Source organism: Lolium perenne, chromosome 6 (genome assembly GCF_019359855.2).
Source record: "Lolium perenne isolate Kyuss_39 chromosome 6, Kyuss_2.0, whole genome shotgun sequence".
NCBI classification, from domain to species: Eukaryota; Viridiplantae; Streptophyta; class Magnoliopsida; order Poales; family Poaceae; genus Lolium; species Lolium perenne.
The window spans coordinates 109,950,899-109,958,091 of record NC_067249.2 but is presented as its reverse complement, the minus strand read 5'-3'; the positions used below and the strand labels follow the sequence as shown (position 1 = coordinate 109,958,091).

Here is a 7,193-nt window from a genome sequence, read left to right as displayed (position 1 = left end):
CTAGTTTGTCATCGTTGCAACAGTACCAAAATTAACATGTAGCTCAAAAATATTAAAATAGAAATAAAGATGTAATTTTGGGTCTATATACAAATTTAGGCCATATACTCTAAAGTAGTTGCAAAAGTCTATTGTTCGTCAGAAAAAGTTAAGATCTGAATTTTCTTTGTTTTTCAAGGTTGATTTATGCCTGTTGTTCCTTTTCTTTCTAACAAAATGCTGAACACAGTATGTCTCGTGGGGCCAATATAATTTAGGTCCCAGTAGCAGCCAATGGAAGACAAAATACTGATGTGAAAAAAATTAGCGAGGACGCTGCGCGCGAGGTTAAAACTTCAGTTCCATATATGCGGGGAGGAAAACTACATACTCCCTAATTTAATCATGTATCGTCCGAAGGCTAACCCTATTCGTCTCGCCCTCCGTGTGCCGCCGTCATAGAGCCTCCTCCGCCACGTACTCGCACGCCGCCATCCGGATCCGTCAAAGATGGTGTGTCGCCATTCTCTCCTAGCAGCGCCCCAAATATCTTCATCCTAACCCTTAACAGATGCGTCCTGATCTCCATAGATGACGCACCATCGAGGCAGATCCCGGCAAGGAAGGCGGCAGTGGTCACGAGACGGCGGTGGCCTTCATCATGGACAAGAAATCATACGGATTGATCTCCATCAGACCTTTCTGTAATGGAATACGGTGAGTCAAGGCCGTGTATGTGCCTTATCGTCCATCTGCCATTGCCTGCCTTTGTCACGTATCTGCAGGCTTTGAATCTCTGTTTTCGTCCGATATTATACTGCTCGGATACGAGATCGTCGGAATATATGAGAGCAGGTCGTCGGGCACCTCCGCCACTTTTCTCTTCATAACAACACATGGATGGATGTTAAGATGGGTCTGCTTCGCTCGCACCTAAGTTCCTAGGTGAGTATAGGCCTTTAGTTGCGGTTGCGCAACCGCGACCAATTAAGCGCGACTAAAAGCCCCCCCTTTAGTCGCGGTTGCTTACGAACCGTGACTAAAGGTCCGTCCACGTGGGCGGCTAGCGTGCGCCTGGCCGAAGGACCTTTAGTCGCGGTTGGTGTCCCCAACCGGGACTAAAGGCTATTTCGTTAAAAAAAAAATTCATTTGGGTTTCTAATTTTTTTTTCACTCCGTTTTTTTTCTATTTTTTCATAATTTCTATTATTTCAGTTATTTGCATAGCTTAGTCCCTATCTCTAACTACACTTATCTCTAGTCAAATTACTTACTCGTGGTCAAACTTCCCGCTCGGTCACACATCCTCCCACTACTCCACCTCTAGCACGCTTAATTTCCGAGTTCCATTCCGTCCCGCATCCAAGTGCTACGTGCACATGTATGTGATACATCATATCAATCCTATTAACATGTTGGTCGAAGTCACATTTTTTTATTTTTTGAATTTCAAATAATTTTTTTCATAAACAAAAATAATGATGTAATAATAATCGTGAATAAATAAATAAACATTTACTTTTTAATTTTTATTATTTTCAATTTTTTAATTTGTTAAATATTTTTTTGCCAAAACCTAAAAATTTGAAAATCTAAAAATTGGGTAAAAGTAATATTAATCTTTATGCTGGATGCAATTATTAATTTTATTTTTTTGAAAAATTTAAAAAATATAAAATCCATAATTTATAGCAAAAACTAAAATCTTCCTGCTTTCATATTTCCATTTGGAATTTTGAGAATCTAAAAATTGGCTAACCGGGTAAACCCTAGTGAATCCGGATGTAACTTTTTCCCAGGATTTTTTTGATATATTATACGTTTTTTTTCCGACGTCGTATGCAAAAGTTATTGCGGTTTTACCATTTTTTAATTTTTTTTTTTAAAAGTGAAAATTCGAATTTCTTAATTTCTCCGAATAGTAGATTGCATAACATACAAGAATCTGAAAACAATTTTTTTTGAATTTTCTATCATTTTCTTTTGTATTTTACAAACCAAAAAAAGGCGATCCACGGGGGGGGGGGGGGGGGGGGTGGGTGTGTGTGTGCAAGGTGCGTGGGAGTAAAAAAACTCGGAAAAACCGGGACTAAAGGGGTACCCTTTAGTCGCGGTTGGTGTCCCCAACCGGGACTAAATGTTTTTCCGCTGGCCGCATCCCTCCATAGCCCTTTAGTCCCGGTTGGTGTTACCAACCGCGACTAAAGGGGTACCCTTTCGTCTCGGATGGAGCATTAGTCGCGGGTCACCTCTCGAACCGCGACTAAAGCCCCCTTTAGTCGCGGTTCGAATATTTCCGGGACTAATGGAGGTGGACGGAAGCCTCTTTTTCTACTAGTGTGTTCACCGGTAGTTGCCTTTATTTTTTTTTTGGCAGAAATTAGGAATCTCATTCATCAAGACGTACAGGTCATAAATCTGCAAACCGGTTTTCACCAACACGGCAACACCACGTGTACATGCCATCCCACCAAGTTCCTAAGGGCATCTCCAGCGGCGCGACGCAAACGGTCGCTGAGCGACCGTTTTCGTCCGCCGTGACCGGAAATGCGTCTGGGGCATGTTCCAGCGGAGCGACCCAAAGTGACCGGGCCGTCCGCGGAGCGCCAGGCTTGCGTCTCCGCGGACGCTCGGCGGTCGCGGAAAATGTCCGCGTTGGGTACATCCGGGCCCGGTCGGCAGTGACTAGGTAAGCAAAAGATGTTTTCATTACTATTGATTGGTCAAAAGGACCATCTTTACACAGATGGTTAGTCGAGTTAACCTAAAACTACAACGGCCGTACCTACTCGCCGTCGCGCGGCCTACACCGGCCTCGGTTACTCGCAGTCGCGCGCCCTACTACTGGCCGCCGGATGGGCCGGCGCCGTCGTCGAAGCGGGAGCGCTTCTTGCACTCCGCGCGCCGCGCACGCCGGCGAACGGACATCTCGTCCTGCCGCTTGCGGCATTCGAGGGCCTCGGCCAGGGAGCTGTCCCACAGGGCCGTCACCGTCGCAACGGCCACCTTGGTAGCCGCCGCCTTCGCCGTCGCCCGGGCCTCCTCCTCCTCTGCCGCCGCCTGGACCGCCGCCGCCGCCGGGCCTCCTCCTCCGCTTCCGCCGACCGCCACCGCCGTCGCCGCGTCCTCCTCCGCCTGGATCGCCGCCACGTCGGCGACGAAGCGGGCCCTGCCCCTAGCCGCCGCCACAGCTTCGTCCCTGGCGGCGATGGCGACCTCCAGCTCCCGGTTCTCCTGCTCGACCCGCGCGGGAGAAGGGCCCCTACGCTGGAGCGAGTCCAGGTCGGAGCACATTAACCCCCCAGCCATGGCCATCGCATAGTTGTGGGCTTCCTCCTCCGCCAGCCAAGCCTGATGGCGCTGGGCATCCCCAGCCAGGGACTCGAAGGACGCGAGCAGAACGAGCTGGTCACCGGCGCACTCGAAGCGCATGGGCACACGGACGTCGTCGTCCGCGATGTCGTGGATGACGGCGTCGGCCGGAGGGGCCGCGATGGCCGCCCGCGCCTCCGCGAGCTCGGCCCTGGCGTCGGCGAGCTCGGCCATGGCGTTGGCGATCTCCGCTCTGGTCGCCGCGAGGCGCCCTTCCGCGCGCTCTGCCGCCTCCGCCTCCGCGACCTCCGCCTCCGCCGCCACCACCTCCAGGTCCAGCTGCTGCGCCTCAACGCCAACGGTGGCTACCTCGTCTTCCTCCTCCTCCGGGTGGAGCTGGCGGCACATCTGAACAACGTGCTCCCAATTCATGTGGTCGGCCATGGATGGATGGTAGCTTGAGGTGTGCCCGTCGCCCCCGCCGGTGTCCACCGTATATAGCCACGGCGCGGCGGGAAACGGCGTTGGCGCGCAGGGCGTTTCCCGCGCGCGCGAACCGCCGGCGAAACTTGCCAATGTATTGGGCGTGCGCGGGAACGATCGTCGCCGCGCGGGAACAGTTAATCGCCGGCGGCAGTCCTCGACGGGACGTAAAACGCCATTAGCGACCTTGACGCTGTCCCGGGATAAAATATGCGTCCGCACCGCTGGAGCTACCCCCGACGCAAACGGTCGCCCTGGCCCACAACGCGTCCGCGGGCCGGCGCAAACGGATATTTCGGACGTCCGAAATGCGTCGGCCCGCTGGAGATGCCCTAAAGCCATTTTATTGGCATTTCTCCCTATCTGAATACTTCAAATGTCTAGTTGCAGATCAAACTGCTTGATCTCTTCATAGATGTTCACTGCATTTAGTACAACCCCACTGTCTGATTCCAGCACAAAAGGCCCATTGACCATTGCAGTTACCAACTGTTTAGGCAAGACAAATTGTAGGCTTCCTCCGCATCTACACACTTTGAATCACTTAACTGACAGCTATTTTACCACTCTATAACTGTCTCTTAATGTACATGAACTATCTTTCTGCAGTTTGTAGGAAAACCTCGTGGCTCTTGGCATCAACACTCGAGCTGATGTTACCAGGACACTGGATATTGTAAAGAATGCGAATAAATCCGGTACTGGTAATAGAGAAGCCACCTGCAAAACGGTGAAGTAGTGTTGTTACTTCGTGCAGCACTACTTCATATAAAATGATGTAATGATTTCATGCATATTTGCACTACCTTTGTTGCAAACTATAATAAATCGAGAGAGCACACTTCCTTCTTAATGTATGTGTCTACTCTCATAACGTATTGCATAGTAAATCTGGTTATTTATATGAAATATATGTAGTTTTCTTTATAAATATACTTCTAGTTGTGTGTGATTAAGTGAAGGAAAGGTAAGTTCATGTAAGTATTTACCAGGATATCCATGTTTAGTGTCTCTATGGTATTAAATTTATTTTTTCATATGTTGTTGCACCACCACCAACAATAATAACAACAACAACAACAACAACCAAGCCTTTCAGTCCCAAACAAGTTGGGGTAGGCTAGAGTTGAAACCCATAAGATCTCGAAGCGAAGTCATGGTTCCGGAACGTGGATAGCTAACTTCCACGCACCCCTATCCATGGCTAAATCTTTGTCGATATTCCAAACCTTCAGGTCTCTCTTAACGGACTCCTCCCATGTCAAGTTTGGTCTACCACGACCCCTCTTAACATTCTCATCACGCTTTATCCGTCCGCTATGCACTGGCGCTTCCGGAGGCCTCCGTTGGATATGTCCAAACCATCTAAGACGATGTTGGACCAGCTTCTCTTCAATCGGTGCTACCCCAACTCTCTCCCGTATATCGTCGTTCCGTACCCGATCCTTTCTTGTGTGGCCACATATCCATCTCAACATGCGCATCTCTGCTACACTTAACTGTTGGATATGTCGTCTCTTCGTTGGCCAACACTCAGCGCCATACAACATCGCAGGTCGGATAGCTGTCCTATAAAACCTGCCTTTTAGCTTTTGTGGCACTCTCTTGTCACAGAGTACGCCAGAAGCTTGGCGCCACTTCATCCAACCAGCCTTGATTCGGTGGCCCACATCTTCATCGATATCGCCATCCTTCCAATAGAACTCAAAAATTCCGACCTGCACCACCAGTAGGAACAATTCCAATAGAACTCAAAAATTCTCCATGACTATTAGGAAACAAGTTCAAGCTTTCGACACTTCGGTTCAGTCAAAACGGCCAACCGCCAAAAAGGTATATGCATATAATTATTCTGCATCTGCTGGTTGTTCCTATAGCTCCTGATGTACAAGTTCTTCTAGATTAACATGCACGTTCTTCTGTTTGGCGGCTGACACAAATTAACCCTTCAGAAATTGTATGGATGAGCAAAAGTTAACTTATCTATCCGTTTGTTTGAGTTGCTCTGTGTATATACCATAGTTAATATGTGTTATGTAATAGCTTATAATGTGTAGTAGTTGACTAGATATTCTGACCATGAAACATTCATGATTTCGCATGCAGCTAGAAACATGTGTGTTTTATTTGGAGTAGCTGATTGTTAGTCTCGATTTCTGATCTTGCTTGTTCACAACAGTGAGTATACTAGCGAGGCCTGAGTACTCTTCAAAAAACTTGTATGCTAGCAAAAGTTTAGCAATAGCTGGTGATGTTGCATGTTATGATGTCCAATTTTATTTTACAGATTCGAAGAAGGATTGAGTTGCAGCAGCTAATTTCTCCGGTTGGACCAAGAAGAATATTTTGAAGATTTTACATACAAATAATTGTAGTTTACATTGGCAGATTGAAAAATATAATATCTTTCATATAATCTTATTCCTTTGTCAAATTGATGCAAATACTATGTTGAAATATTCTTCACAGATGTGTTTTCTATGGTCAAATTGATATCAATGTTTTGTTGTTGCACCAACAATATTGGTATTTATTTATTGTAATGCATATGTACCATATACTTGTATATTTGTAATAAATGTATTGACATTCTGTGTCATTATTATGGTGCTAAGCATCATTACAGAATTTAATTAATTAATTGAGTATGTGCGGAGATTCTATTAAATAAATGTATATCCCTAAAAAGAGTATCTACTTTTGTGTTTAATAATAATAAATAAATACATTAATTATGTTGGAATAATAATATTATAGTGTTAATAATGGTGTTACGAGAGTTAGAAAATGTGTTACTAAGGTAGCGGACGACTATAACTTATAGTGTTACAATTTCTTGATATTGTGTTACTAATTGTGCCCCAAAGCTATAAAAAAAAATGGCCACCAACTATGTTACTAAAGTTGCAAAAATATGTTACCACCAATGTTTTACGTCCACGTAAATATGTTACTACTGGTGTTACCATAACCATTAAAACATGTTACTAGCGCATGTAGTAACACAAAATATGCATGTTACTAGAACGGAATTGTAACACAGTTTTTAACATCTGGTAACAATTATTATGTGTGATAGTGGACACCACTTAGTAACACGGCCTAATGGAACACATTTCAAAACGTGTTACTGCATGCCCTAGTAACACTGTTTTGGATCTGTAGTAACACAATACTATGTTACCAAAGCTATGTCCTGCTGTAGTATACAGCAATTAGAGTACCGCAATGGGGATCATGCGAGAAGATAAGGGGATCGCCGCGAGAGCTCTTAAACCTCTTCGAGATGATTTGTCATGGAAGGAGCTTCTCAGAGGTTGGTGGTAAAATCAGTAGCATTCAACTCCCAGCTATCCGCTACTTTGCTTATTTTATTACTAAGTGCGTTCTTGCTAGAAAGAATGGTAGTAAATTATCTA

General features: G+C 45.9%; 1 long non-coding RNA gene across 1 annotated transcript; it reads left to right on the top strand.

Annotated features, from left to right (window-relative positions):
• Positions 1 to 391: 391 nt before the first annotated feature.
• Positions 392 to 6,154, top strand: LOC139832005 (uncharacterized). Its single transcript, XR_011746434.1, has 3 exons — positions 392 to 492; positions 571 to 696; positions 6,062 to 6,154. It is a non-coding gene; the product is annotated as an uncharacterized lncRNA (long non-coding RNA).
• Positions 6,155 to 7,193: the final 1,039 nt, after the last annotated feature.